This window comes from Hyperoodon ampullatus (genome assembly GCF_949752795.1).
Source record: "Hyperoodon ampullatus genome assembly, chromosome: 14".
Lineage (NCBI taxonomy): Eukaryota > Metazoa > Chordata > Mammalia > Artiodactyla > Ziphiidae > Hyperoodon > Hyperoodon ampullatus.
The window spans coordinates 52,073,989-52,088,110 of record NC_136927.1 but is presented as its reverse complement, the minus strand read 5'-3'; the positions used below and the strand labels follow the sequence as shown (position 1 = coordinate 52,088,110).

The 14,122-nt window shown below is 47.6% G+C and overlaps 1 protein-coding gene across 17 annotated transcripts in view; it reads left to right on the top strand.

The window, feature by feature from the left end:
* Window positions 1-14,122, top strand: part of CUX1 (cut like homeobox 1) — a 387,498-nt gene that overhangs the window by 268,795 nt on the left and 104,581 nt on the right. The window lies entirely within an intron of this gene.

Below are 14,122 nucleotides of genomic sequence, written 5' to 3'. Positions count from 1 at the left end.
CCACACCCCGGGGTGTCTGACTCAGTAGGTCTGGGAGGGGACCCAGGACTCTTCGGCCCTCCACGCACATGGGGTCTGCTGACCACACTGTGGGAAACTCTGATCCGGTTGCTCTTGTTTGATCGTTGATTTTTGGTTTAAGGAAAGAGTTGTCCAAATAAGGACAAAAGGACAGCGCTCTGATGGCCCCCCTGGGACCCCTTATCTCTGTCCCAGTGCTCAGGTGCTTAGCTCTACGGGCCACCAGGTGTGTCAGACCCAAACGTCTGATCTTCCCGTCTGACGCACCAGAATGGGAGCTCCTCGGGGGCTCATCTCTGGGATCCAAGGGTCTGGGGCTGTGCCTGGCACACAGCAAGCATCTGAATCATCCTTGAGTTAATGTGCCGGGATGTGCGGACACCTCCCCCACATCATCTCAGGTCATTGCCTTTAGGGCTGTCACACAGCCGCTACGTCCTGCCCCTTACCCAAGGGTCTAAAGAGCGAGATTCTTGGAACATTATTTGTTAGAATGTGTCTTTTTTTTTTTTAACATCTTTATTGGAGTATAATTGCTTCACAATGGTTAGTTTCTGCTTTATAACAAAGTGAATCAGTTATACATATACATATGTTCCCATATCTCTTCCCTCTTGCGTCTCCCTCCCTCCCATCCAGAACGTGTCTTAAGAGCCAGCAAAGGTGAGGGTACAGATGGAAGGTACACGCTCATGGCGTGGGTGATGGCTGCAGCCGGCGCGGCCACCACGCCTGTCCCCACCGCCTGCCCATCCCAGGCAGCTCTGTGAGGCTCTGCTGTGTGGTCTCCAGCACACCTTTGAGGAGTCCCAGGGCCAAGTATGAAAATACCAGATGAGGGGTTTTCTGATTCATAATTCTCAGGAGGCAGCCAGGTTGCTGGTTCAAGGCTGGCAGAGTTCACTCGGTGGCCTGGGAGAGCCCCAGGGTCTGAGAAGCTCCAAAGTGATGTGAAGGGCTCGCCGGGGCAGGGCTGGGTGAAGACCACTAAAGCCCTCTGCTCTGGTCTTCTGGAATCCGTCTGAGTTTTAATTGCTAGGTTAGTCTGTCTTTTATTACTCTTTAAAAAATGAATGCAGAAGCTCTTATATAGTGCTATGGAAAGATCTTTTACATATGTGATTCAATGAAAAAAGCCAGGTTCAGAACTGTGTGTCTAATATGCTACATCTGCTTGTGCATTCACAAAAAAAAAAAAAAATTAATGTCTAGAAGGGGATCTGGGGGACAGGGAGAGAGTCGCTCTTTCACTGTAACCTTTTCTGAATTTTGAATATCAGATTAAATTAGAACCTATTGGGACTTCCCTGGTGGTCCAGTGGTTAGGACTCCTCGCTTCCACTGCAGGGGGCACGAGTTCCATCCCTGGTCGGCGAACTAAGATCCTGTGGCCAAAAATAAGTAAATAAGTAAATTAGAACCTATTTAGTCCCTCCAGCCCTGGAGCCATCAGGAGCCTCTCCTCTCTGTAGCTCAGAATCACCAGGATTAAACAAGAAAGCACTTTTGAACCATCTTTGTGAACGCGCGTATCTTTAAAGCAATTTGTGCTGGATTTTTAGTTAAACGTGCCTCCAGACCCCAAGAGAGGAGGTACAGTATGCAAGAGCCACATCCGGGGGCGCACCTGCTTCCACCTCCCTTCCAACAGCAGCCCCTCGGGCAGGTCTCTTAACCTCTCCTGGCCTGGGTTTCCGTCCTGTAACGGCGTCTGCCACCCCATGAGTTCCTAGGAGTGAATAAAGTGCTCTGTGGTCCCCTCGCCAGGGTTCAGGCCGTATTAGCTGCCACTATCATTATTAATATCTGATACCCTCCAGGCTGGCTCCTGTTGGAAAGCTGGCAGTGACCACGAATGCCAAGTGCACATCTGCTGGACCTGTCTCTGTTGTTTGCAGTTAAATAATGAGCCATCCTTGTAGCAAAAAAGAAAATCTGAGATGTGCTCTGTCACTACCTAACCAGTTCTGTGACCAGGAACACACACGTTTGTACACATCTCGGATGCGCACGGCTCTGCACACGTGTGTCACGTGGCTTTGCCACTGCGGCTGGATGTGCTCAGGACGTCCCACTCTGCTCACTCCCCTTTGTCCTTTCGGCCTGATATTATTTCCTACAGTTTTTTGTTTGTTTGTTTTTCAATTTTTGGCTGCATTGGGTTTTCGTTGCTGGGCGTGGGCTTTCTCTAGTTGCGGCGAGCGGGGGCTACTCCTCGTTGCGGTGCGCAGGCTTCTCATTGCGGTGGCTTCTCTCATTGTGAGCACGGGCTCTAGGCACGCAGGCTTCAGTAGTTGTGGCACGTGGGCCCAGTAGTTGTGGCGCATGGGCTTAGTTGCTCCGGGGCATGTGGGATCTTCCCAGACCAGGGAAGATCGAACTCGTGTTCCCTGCATTGGCAGGCGGGTTCTTAACCACTGTGCCACCAGAGAAGTCCCTTTCCTACAGTTTTTACCACACCTGCTGATCTGCTGATTTGTCACTTTGATGGCAGAATTTTGTTTTCCTCCCTTGATGAATTAGACTTTACGTAACCATTCTTGATTTGCCAGCATTTTGGTTATTTCGGTTTTTCATAATGAATTTTTTTGTTTAGAAAAATAATTTTTTAAGATATTTTTCAGGGGACTTCCCTGGCGGTCCAGTGCTTAAGACTCCGCGCTTCCACTGCAGGAGACGTGGGTTCATTCCCTAGTCAGGGAGCTAAGATCCTGCATGCTGTGTGGCACGGCCAAAAAATATATTTATATATTTTTCAAGAAGAGAGATCACTGGGGCAAAAAGGGTGCTATTTCAAGGCTCCTTAGCGTGTCCTTTGCAGGGGGAAGAACCCATTTGGAACAGCGGCAGCAGGTGCTACAGGCTCTCTCCCCTCCCACAGCTCCAATTTCCAAGGTGTACCCAGAGCTCAGCCTGGCCTGGGGAGCTTACACTGCTTGTCTCAGACCTTCTGTGCCAAATCCAGGAGATAAGGGGTGGGCTGCAGTGATTCCCACCGTCTCTCTGCTGTGCCACGTGGATGCTCATAGGTGCTTAACTTGATATCCGTTAGCATAAAACTCAACATTCTCCCATCTGCTTATTTACTCTCCATGTGTTTCCTTATCACCCATGAATGTGGGTACAGTGGGAACAGGGTAGTAATTCTACATGTATTCTGGATTTTAACTACTCACTCGCATTTATCATTACTTTTACCTATCATTTGATTTTAGTTTTAGTGATTTCATTGTTCAGTAGTATAAATATATGAGATAGGTTCCATCAACCTTGTCGTTCGTTAATCATTATTAATATGGTTTCAAAAATAGGAAATGGTCTTTCCTTCCCAATCCATTTTCTTATGATTTTTTTTTTTTTTTTTTTTTTTTTTTTTTTTTTTTGCGGTACGCGGGCCTCTCACTGTTGTGGCCCCTCCCGTTGCGGAGCACAGGCTCCGGACGCGCAGGCTCAGCGGCCATGGCTCACGGGCCCAGCCGCTCCGCGGCATGTGGGATCCTCCCTGACTGGGGCACGAACCCGCGTCCCCTGCATCGGCAGGCAGACCCCCAACCACTGCGCCACCAGGGAAGCCCCTGATTTTTTTATGATTTATTATATCTTTAACCTGGAATTTTTTATAGCATATGAGGTTAAGGTATGTGTCTGTTTATTATTCTTCATATTAATTCTCAGTTTGCCCAATAATGTTGATGATTCCTTCCTTCAGTATTTAACTTTGGACAAATCAGATGTAAATAATTACATGTGTCTCTGGATTTCTGTCTGAAATTTCATTCCATTGATCTGACTTTTCATTCTCATAAGTACCAAACTGTTTTAATAATGTTTCTTTGTTTTCTAGCTTAATACCTACAATTAGTTTACTGTTATTGGGGTCACCTAATTTTTCTATATGCGTCTTGTCATTTTACCAAGTTTTATAAATCAACTTGGGAGCTAAACTTACATTTATTTATCTTTAACGCAACTGCAAATAGGAAATGTCATCATTAGCTTTCTTTGCCACTAGCATTTTGTAATTTGATTTTATATAGATGGAATTTATACCATGTTATCTTAATTCCCACATGTTTAATATTTGTATCCCTGTTGTAGATGAGATAGTCTTTTATTTCATTTTCTAGATATTTATTACTGGTACATAGGAGCTTAGTGTTTTGTCTTTACCAAAAATCGTGGGACTCTGCTGAATTCTTGGATCATCTGTGCCCATTTGCTCAAGTGAATCCCTTGGATTTGGTGAGCATGTGACCATATTACCTACAAGTAGTGAATTTTTGTGCTTTTATGACAGCCAGGATATCTGATCCTCATCTTTCATTCCTGTTCTTAAAAGGGGCATCTCTCTTATTTGTCTGTGGAGAGCAGTGGAGGCTCTTGGTTTAAGTGTCTGTCCTATGTGAGACCCAGCACTCTTGTGATCCCCGTTTAAATTCAGATGTGACGTAGGTTTCAGGTTCCATGTGACTGGAACCCCTTACCTACATCATATGGTGTAGTTCGTTTTCTAGTAGGATGATACTTCTATATATTGCATTTCTTTCCATTTTTATATTATGTATTTTATAGATTTTCTTGCCTTGTGATTTAAGACAAGTTCCAGCTTGTGGTGTTTTATTATTTACTGTACCTCTTAGTATGACTTCTTTCTCTGTAATGTTATTTTGCTACATATAACATTGGCTAGTGTGGCTTTAAAACCTTACCGTAGCCTTTTGAAAAAATCTAGTTAATCATTTCCTCTTTACTTGAAGTGTGTTTCTCCAACATTTTGTTAGGTTTAGGATTTTCTTCAAATATGTATTTTATTTTTATAGGTGAATTCAGCCTAGTTACATTTACCAGTATCACTCTGCTCTTAACATTTTTCTTTATTCTTAATCCTCTTTTTTTTTTCTAATTCATAGCATCTCTGTCATAAACTTTCCAATCTATTTAAGGAAGATGGACCGCAGAGCTTAATTGACTCTCTGAATGTCCTGAGCCTTCCAGTCCAGCCCTGCTCCAGGTCCCCTCTTTTTACTGAAATTCAGTGTCAGATGCAGAACGATTGAGCCCTTCTGAAACCTTCTAAAAGCCATATATTTATTTAAAAATCTCTTACCGTACTGTACCATTATTGCATTATATGTCAAGCACAGCAGCGAGTTATATTTCACTACATTAACCTCACCACCTCCCTCTGCAGTGAGACACAGTCCTTTATAGAATACTTTGAACCACACATTCCTGCTGGTGAATTCCTTAAAGTTATTTGGATTTTCCAAGAATCTTCTATTGCCTTCACAAAGCGGCTACTGCTTAGCAGGATTATCAACTATAGTGATAAGCATCCTCTATTCCCTGGCATACAGTAAATATTTTGCACAAACTTGAGGCTTGCCAGGTAGATCCCAAAGCACAAACATAGATACGTTCTTACCATCACATTGTTTAACTTTTCCTAAACTCAGAAATTTACCACCTGGGTCCTTCCATAAGGATTAAACCCAGGGAGCGCCGTACCTTGTCATTTGGAAAGTGACTGGATCCAAAATTTCCTGCCCAGAATCCCAGCGACATTGTACCTCAGTGGTCATGAGCATAGCTAGCTGAGCTGTAAGGCAGTTATTTGCTGACCGTGTCTTCCCGACCGAGGGTCCTTGGGGTTCTATCCACTGAAGTTTCCAACCAACCATGAATGTATGGAAGAGGGTTTGGCTTGTCCAGTAAGAATCCTTCCAAAATGAGTGCTCTAATAAAACCAGGAAGGTTATTTGTTTAACTTCAAATTTTCATCACACCTACCTCCAAAAAGTATTCCAGGTACCTTTAATACAAGACACAGAATCAATGAGGCTCTCAGAGCAAAACCTGGGAGTTCGAGCTTAGAGCTCCATGGGGAAGATACTTCTTTAAGGCTTGGATTTGAATTAGAAGCTCAACGACTCAATAACCTGATGTGACTAAGACATTCCCCACATAGGATTTTCAGAGTTCAGTGTTCCTGTGACGCCCTGATGTACTGTTTGCTTGGCAACGAGGGAAAACTTTATGATGCAGTTAACCTTGCTATTTTTTTCCCTATGTCTAAGTATTGTGAACTTCCTTTGTGGTATTTTAGTGATTAGACAGGATGGAGGGTGTTCTTAAAGATTCATGGCCAAATCCGATGATGTCAGACCAAAGGGAAGGGACGGTCTTCGTGGGGCCAGCAAGTCTGGCCCCGTCTGAATTGTTTGTCTAACACTTCACAAGTAGAAGAGGAACCGCTGAATTATTCATTCTCAAGTTGCCCTAAAAAAGGCAGTTATGCTGCCGAAATGCAGACTTTCGGTGCCAATGAGAGGAAGAGGAAGGATGCCGTCTTTCCTCGGGATGCGCTGCTGCCTTTGGCCGCCTGCTTCTCCAGTTTCACTTCCCAGCCCTGCAGGGTGAAGGAGACAAACCACCAGCTGCCTTAAGTGCAGGGCAGTTAAGGGGGCAGGGGCTATGGACAGATGCTGCGAGGGCCTCTGAAGCCACAGGTGAGCTGAGCACTGAATTGACCAGGGAAAGACCAGGTGGAGGGGAGGCTCTGGAAGCAGCTTTGAAGGACCAGCAGGAGATTTGTAGTCAGAAGGCCCCAGGGTGCAGGTGTGATCAGAGAACAGCCCGAGCCTCTAGATGGGCCCAGGAAGGCCCAGGAAGTCGTCTCGGCCTTAGGCTTGGAGAGGAAGGGACCTGAGTGTAATAACTAGAATGCAGTTGGAGAGCTTTTCTTATTCTTAGTTTTAGCTTCTCTGCCACCCAACCTTTTCTTAACAGTCCCTACCAAGTAGTACTTAGGGGAGAAAGGGGGTAATTAGAATCCCTCACATTCGGGCATAAAAGCAGGGTTCTTACCCTAGACCGCTACTCGTTGCAACCTTGAGCTCCTTGGTCACCACTTGGCCCCGGCCTCAGTTTCCCCACCTATGAAATCCGAGCAGTGTCCTCCTGTCCACCTGTGGTGATGGCACGTCCCCTGTCCTGCGGAAGGCGTTAAGAGCAGCAGGTTCGATGCCCAGGATCAGAGGCACCTGTCGGCCAGAGGCAGGGCACTTACAGGTTAAGTCAACAGGAAAAGGGAAACGAAATCTGAAAGGCAGTTTTGAAAGAGCAGAAGCTCAGATGGGGCAGGCAGTTCTCCAGCTGCCAGAAAGACATGCTGACAAACTTTACATTAAATATGTGAAGGAGAGCTTGAAAAATATTTGTAGGTGGCACAACAGCAGCCCTTCCAAAACATTTCTTAAAAATCTGGAGGAAAGAAGCAGCAACCTGGGTCTGCAGCCCTGCTGGCCATGTCCTGTGCCCAAGATTCCCAAAACCATCTGCCAGCTCCTGGGGTCTGGGTGCTCAGGGTGGCAGCCTCGGTTCCCTCCAGAGCCCTCAGGGAGACAGCTCCTCCTGAGAGCCCTTTTCGCAGTGGGATGAAGGATGGACTCGGCTGTCCCCTCCAGAATCCACATGTTCTGTATCAAAGAAGAATATCCATGGATGATTTTTCAATCACGTGCTCTTTGCAGAGATGTGCTTTTCATGCCTGTTTTTTTTCCTCCCCTTTGATGAATACACTGAGATTCTGAGAGGTTAACTGGCTTGACTGAGATTAGCAAAGCGCTCCTCCTCGGTGTTCCTTCCAAGGGGGCCCTCTGCAGCCTCCTCCCAGGCACAGGCCTGCCTGTCACCTCATTTCTGTGCAAACGGAGGTCAACATCATACATACCGACTTCATAGTTGACAAGCGCTGATGGAGAGACACAAAACTGTGATGGTCTATGCTTTTTTATCACCTTATACTTTTGTTTGTTTGTTTACTTTTTATTATGTTAAATTTCCAACAGACAGTAGAGGACAGAACCCCTAGGTGCCTACTGGGCGATTCCAGTCATCCCATTCCTGGCCTACCTGTCCCCACCCCTACCCCCATTTTATCTTGAGGCTTCTTCAAGAATCCTTTCCTTTCACCTCTAAGTGGTTTAGCATGTAGAGCCTCACATGTAGGACTCTTTAATATAGCCACCATACTATTATCACATTCAAAAAATAATTTCTTGGGCTTCCCTGGTGGCACAGTGGTTGAGAGTCTGCCTGCCGATGCAGGGGACACGGGTTCATGCCCCGGTCCAGGAAGATCCCACATGCCGCGGAGGGGCTGGGCCCGTGAGCCATGGCCGCTGAGCCTGCACATCCGGAGCCTGTGCTCCGCAACGGGAAAGGCTGCGGCAGTGAGAGGCCCACGTACTGCAAAAAAATAAAAAATAATAATAATAATTTCTTAATATCATCAATACTTAAATTTCAAATTACCCCTAAGCATCATAAATGGAATTTTTTTCATTGTTTGGAGTCAGGATCCAAATAAGACCCACACATTGCAATTGGTTGGTATATCTTTAAGTCTCATTCATCTTATAGATCTCCCTCCATCTCTTTTTCTTTTCTTTTCAATCTATTTGCAAAAGAAACCAGTTCACTTGTCCTGGAGAGTTTCCCACAGTCTAGATCTTGCCGTTGGCATCCCCAGATGTAGTTTAGCTTTATTCCTCTGTCCTCTCATTACTGCGAGTTTGTAGTTGAACCTAGAGGTCTGATCAGATTGAGGCTGGAGATTTGGGGCAAAACCCACTTCCTAGGTGGTTGTGATTATCACCTAATGGTCTTGGGTGTTGAAAATTAGCTCTGACCAGAAGAGAAAGATCCTGATTTTTGTGCACGACAATAATAATGAATATGTGCATGGGTTTACGAAGTTTTTTTTTTTTTTTTACTCTCCATCAGTATTCTTATTTTAGCCTCGTGCCAGTTTCTTTGAGAAAGGCCACATTATTCCTCCCGTACAGATGGCTGTCGCCTGTCCCGATCTGCCCAAGATCAAAGGACCAGAAGGCAGTGGGGGAGAGTCTGGTCCGTTTGTGGTGCCAGCCACACTCTGGTGGCTCTAGCCCTTGGTTTCCCTGATTTTACCTCCAGTCACTCCATCCTACTTATGACCTCATGGCACTTGATTTAAGGGAAAAAAAGGATTTTCACATCCAGCCTGCTCCCCATTGCTTTTAGAGCAACGGTTTTAGAGAATGTTAGAGAAATGGCAAAAAGCATCCGAAGAGTAATCCAGATGCTTATCCCAAGAGGCTTCCATGATCTCAGAAGCAGCAGTCTTGTAAACTAATTCTCCGGCCACAGCTGTCCTGGGTCCCTGCCCGGAGAGGACTGAAGCCTGAGTGATGGTCACAGGCTGTTTCTGATCACACCAGGGTCATACTTCAGGGAGTGACCAGCCTGCTGGAGCTGCCCTGTTGGTTTGGCACAGGTGGGAAATTTGCCCCATGAGGGCAGTAGCAGACCACTTCATTGGTCAGCTGGACTCAGGTTAAACCAAAGTAGGATTTTATTTTAAATTATTTCATGTAAACAAGTCAATTAAATAGTGGGGCAAGAAGGGAAATTTTCTTCCCATTCGGGATTGATGAGGCTTAACAAAAATTGATTTTAACTGTTACTTGTATCATTTACATTTAAATATAATGGTCATAAAAAGGAATAAATTGTGGTTAATTTCTGAGCAGGCAGAGGTGACCTTCTGGCCATTTGACTGTCTCTCGATACGGTTTCACTTCCAAGAAGAGTAAAAACCACTGTTTGCAGAGGGTTTGACGTAGCAGTCAAGCTCTACAACCGTCTCTGCCTAGACCTCAATTGGATCAGAGAAGGAGGGTCGGCGCTTGGGTGACACATTGGATCGGGGGCTTGGAAGGATGCCAGGTAGCTTCACCCCCAAGCAGAGGTGGCTTCCCCCAGGTGGAAAATGAGAGAGAGGACCAATCATACAGCTGGAGGTTGTCAAGAAAACCCTTCCACAAATGATGCTTTCTCCTCCTGCCTCCCCGGCCAATCTGTGTTGAGTCTGACTTGCACCCAGCTCCGTGGGCACAGGGAGGATCGGGGAGCTAGGCCGATGGCCCTGCCCTCCAGGAGCTCACAGCCCCATGGACCTGCGTCTATATATACTTTTTCTTCTAGGGAGAGTGTTGCCTCTATTTCAAGGGCTACAAAAAGTGGTAAGAAAAGCGAATTATTTTTCTTCTGCCAAAACAACTTACAGGCTCTTTCCTTGAAAGTCATATTTACAATTTGGAAAAACAGCCCTACACTTTCTGCTCTTTAAAATACCAGCCAGGGACTTCCCTGGTGACGCAGTGGTTAAGAATCTGCCTGCCAATGCAGGGGACACGGGTTCGAGCCCTGGTCCGGGAAGATTCCACATGCCGCGGAGCAGCAAAGCCCGTGCATCACAACTACTGAGCCCGCGAGCCACAACTACTGAGCCTGTGCTCTAGAGCCCGCGAGCCACAACTACTGAAGCCCGCATGCCTAGGGCCCGTGCTCCGCAACAAGAGAAGCCACCACAATGAGAGGCCCCACACCACAACAAAGAGTAGCCCCCGCTCGCCGCAACTAGAGAAAACCCGTGCGCGGCAGCGAAGACCCAACGCAGCCAAAAATAAATAAAATAAAATAAATAAATTTATAAAATACCAGCCAGTGAGTTGTTGCCTGTCACACGCCGGGTAGACTTGAGGAAGCAAAGGCGTCGCAGGTCTGCATCGTTCATCAGCCAGGATTTAGGGAGCGCCCGCTGTGTTCTCTGGGATCATAGCCGTGAATAAACACGTCATCAGTATCTGAACAAGGTACTCAGAGGCAGGAATAAGTGCAGTAAAAAGAAATGAGCGGACAGTGTGGGGCAGGGCTGCCGGGAGACCCTCAGAGGACGACGGCCCCTGGAGCTGAGGACCGGATGTAGACAGCAGCCCCCCATGGGGATCTCAGCAGAGGGGACAGACGTGCGGGCAAGTGTGGTGGCTTCAAGGAACAGAATAAGACTGAAGAACCCATAAGAGTGTATGCTGACTGAGGCACAAAAGGAAATATGCACAGAATGCATGTCACTAACAGAGGGTGAAGGCTCAACCCCAGCTCAGCAGCTCTGAAGAAGCAGTTCTGCACTTAGGCCTCTTTGAAAGACTGGAGGGTTGGAAAAGTGGGAAACGAAGCTGGAAAAGGAGTGAGGTGTTGATGGGAGGTCGTTCTCTAGTCGGTTCTGCTCCCTGCAGGGATCCTGGCCCAGAAGACACTTTGGGTCTAACCAGCAGGGAGGGAGCCGAGGAACAGCTCACGGAGCCTAGCGTGCCATCGAAGGCAGACTGGCTGTGAGCCCTGCCCCAGGAGAGAGGAGGACAGCCAAGTGCAGGTAGAGGAGGCCGCAGACCAGGAGGGGAGGTGGGGGCCCAGGCACCGCGGGCGTGGGGACGACGGCGGGAGGTGGCCGAGGGGAGCCAGGCCCGGGTGCAGACTCCGCAGGGCTCGCCTGCCAGGCGACGTGTTGAGACCATACAGGTGGGATGTGGGTTCAGGTTTTATGGAGTAATAGCATCCAATCTGTGATAGCTCACTCCGTCTATGGAAAGAAGGAAATGCTTTCAAAGTGTTTTGTATGACTAGCTGACAGAAGACAAAAGAAACGAGAGGCCAATCTCATCTATAAATACTTACGGGAAAAAAATGCTCAATAAAATATTAGCAGATAGAACTCAGGAGCACGTTAAATGCATAATACCCACAACCAAATGGAAGCAGGTGACTGTCAGTATAATTTACCATTTCAGCAAGTCAGAGGAGGAAAACCAGCTAATTAGCTCCATAAATGCTTAAAAGGTACTTAATCAAATCAATGTCCGTCTTCTATTAAAAAGCCTTAATAACATAGGAACAGTTGGCTATCACGTTAACAAAATACAAACATATGTATCTAAAGTCCAGAATGAGCAAGATGCTTGATGGTGAACCATTGGAGGCATCGCCCGTGACGTCAGACAACAGGGTTTCCACTGTCACCCTCTCTGTGTGACAGGGCTCTGTATGGCTTCTGCCATCACAAGAGAAAGAAATAGGAGGCATAGAAGGGGCAGAAAGAGGCTGCCCTGTCATGACGGGGGGGCGGGGGGCTGGACGCCATGGAAACACAAGATTGAAGGGCCCCCACCACGTTGTGGTCTGGTTCTGTCTGGTTGTCCGTCCCTCTGCCCTGCTGTTCTCTACCCAGCAAACTCGTCCTCCAGGATGCAGACCAGATGTCCACTTCTCCAAGAAGCTCTCTCCTCCTGTTTGCAAAGCCCGCTGTCCCTCCTGGGCTGTCACTGGACCAAAATTCCTTAGGCGTCTTCACCTCCCTGCGCCCACCCTGAGCAGGCAGTTACAGGGTCTCATGTCTCTGAGCTCCTGGGATGTGCATCCTCTGTCCCGTGTGCTCCCGATAGGCGAATGCCATTGCCTGGTGCACTGCCAGCCTGGCACCTGGGAGCTCTGTTTCTCCATCAGTGTGGCACGTAGTAGGTGCTCAGTAAGCATCATTGAGGGGAGACTGCCCCCCTCCCCTCCCACCTCCGCTCCTCAGGCCGTTGCCACCTTCTCCAGGTGTAGCCTTGCCCTGCCTCCCACACGAGTCTCTGCAGACCAGCCGTTCCTCTCCTGAGACCAGGTCCCATCTGTGTGCCCATGTGCAGGCGGGGGAGGCCCCTTTCCTAAGGACCCCGCCCCCCATCAAGGGGATCCCAGTCCCATAGCCAAGAGACCTTCCTCACCCCTGGTCCTCTGCCTCCTCCTCTTCGTTTTCCCACCTGCTCTTTCCACACAGCGTCCAGTGAGCCCTGCTTCTGGAGCTCAGAGTCCTGCCTGGAAAGTAACCCGCCTTCCTGACGGCCCAGGCGTCAGACGCAGCATCCGGTGGTGGGGGAAGCGTTTGCTTTACCAAACATACTGAAATTTTTTGTTTGTTTTTAAAGCAAGGAGAATTAATCTTTAGATATTCTTCCTTTTATGGCTGTGCCTCGCAGCTTGCGGGATCTTAGTTCCCCGACCCGGGATCGAACCCGTGCCCCCTGCAGCGGAAGCATGGAGTCCTAACCACTGGACCACCAGGGAATTCCACATATTTCTTCTTTTGATACCTAAGAACTTTACAATCTAGTACTGAAACTACTGGCTCTTGACCTGGGTCCAAGAAGGTACACTGACCTTTGAAGGTCGCCCTGGACGCTTTTTCAACTGCCTTGTAGACGTACTTTGTTTTAACAGCTCCCGATGTCGTAAGATTGTTTGGGGTTGAAATATGCCCCACCCTTGCCCTGGTGCCATCCCTCAGCACTCGGGAGGCTAGTGTGAAAGGAAATACAGGGTTTCCATCGTGGATAGGATTTCCCGGCCGTTGGCCTTGACTGTGTCCTTTTAAGTTCCTCATAAAAATCACATGCCAGCCCAGAGAATACCCTGGAATGATCTGTGGGGAACCGATCGAATGAACTACATATTCCAGCCCAGGCCAAAATGATCCGCGGTTTGAAGCCAGAGCAGGGCATCATGCAGCACAGGTTAATAGATCAGTGAAAACTGTTTTGTCAGCTCATAAAAAGGTGAGAGAACTAAGTTTTTATAATAAATAGTTCTGCTGAGCAAACAATACCTGTGGTTATTACGGACTTTGGAAAATAAATGATTTTAGACTAATGTCAGGCTCCAGATCCTGACGTGGTAGTTGAGCCTGCGAAATGAAAAGAATGAAAAACCCCTCAGAGTCTTGTTGACGATCCTGCTGTGAAAGCACATGCCGTTTAATTCATCGCTGTACTTTTCAGATAACGTTTATAGTTGCAGTATTAACCTCTGGGCACTTTCATGTTACTTATTGAGGGCAGCTGTCTGGTAGGAGTCGTGTTGTTGAGGGGCGGGTGCGGGCAGCAGTTTGGCGAGAAGTGGGTCATACAGGCCCGGTGGCAGACGGGTTCTAAAATGCAGCCAGCACCGGCGGGTCGGCCAGCACCAAGGGCTGCGCTTCCCGTCTCCAGAAGCCCTGATCACATTTCAGTACCCAGCCAGTTGTATTTTTCTCTCACCTTTTAAAAAGCGTGCCCCTTGGGAAAGTGAATCATGAGCCTACAGACTTTTAAAATGATCATCTGAACTCTTCCTCACCCACTGCATCCCTGCTTCCTTCCACTGCCTCTTTCTGTGGCTTTTGGTCCCATCCGCGAAGGGG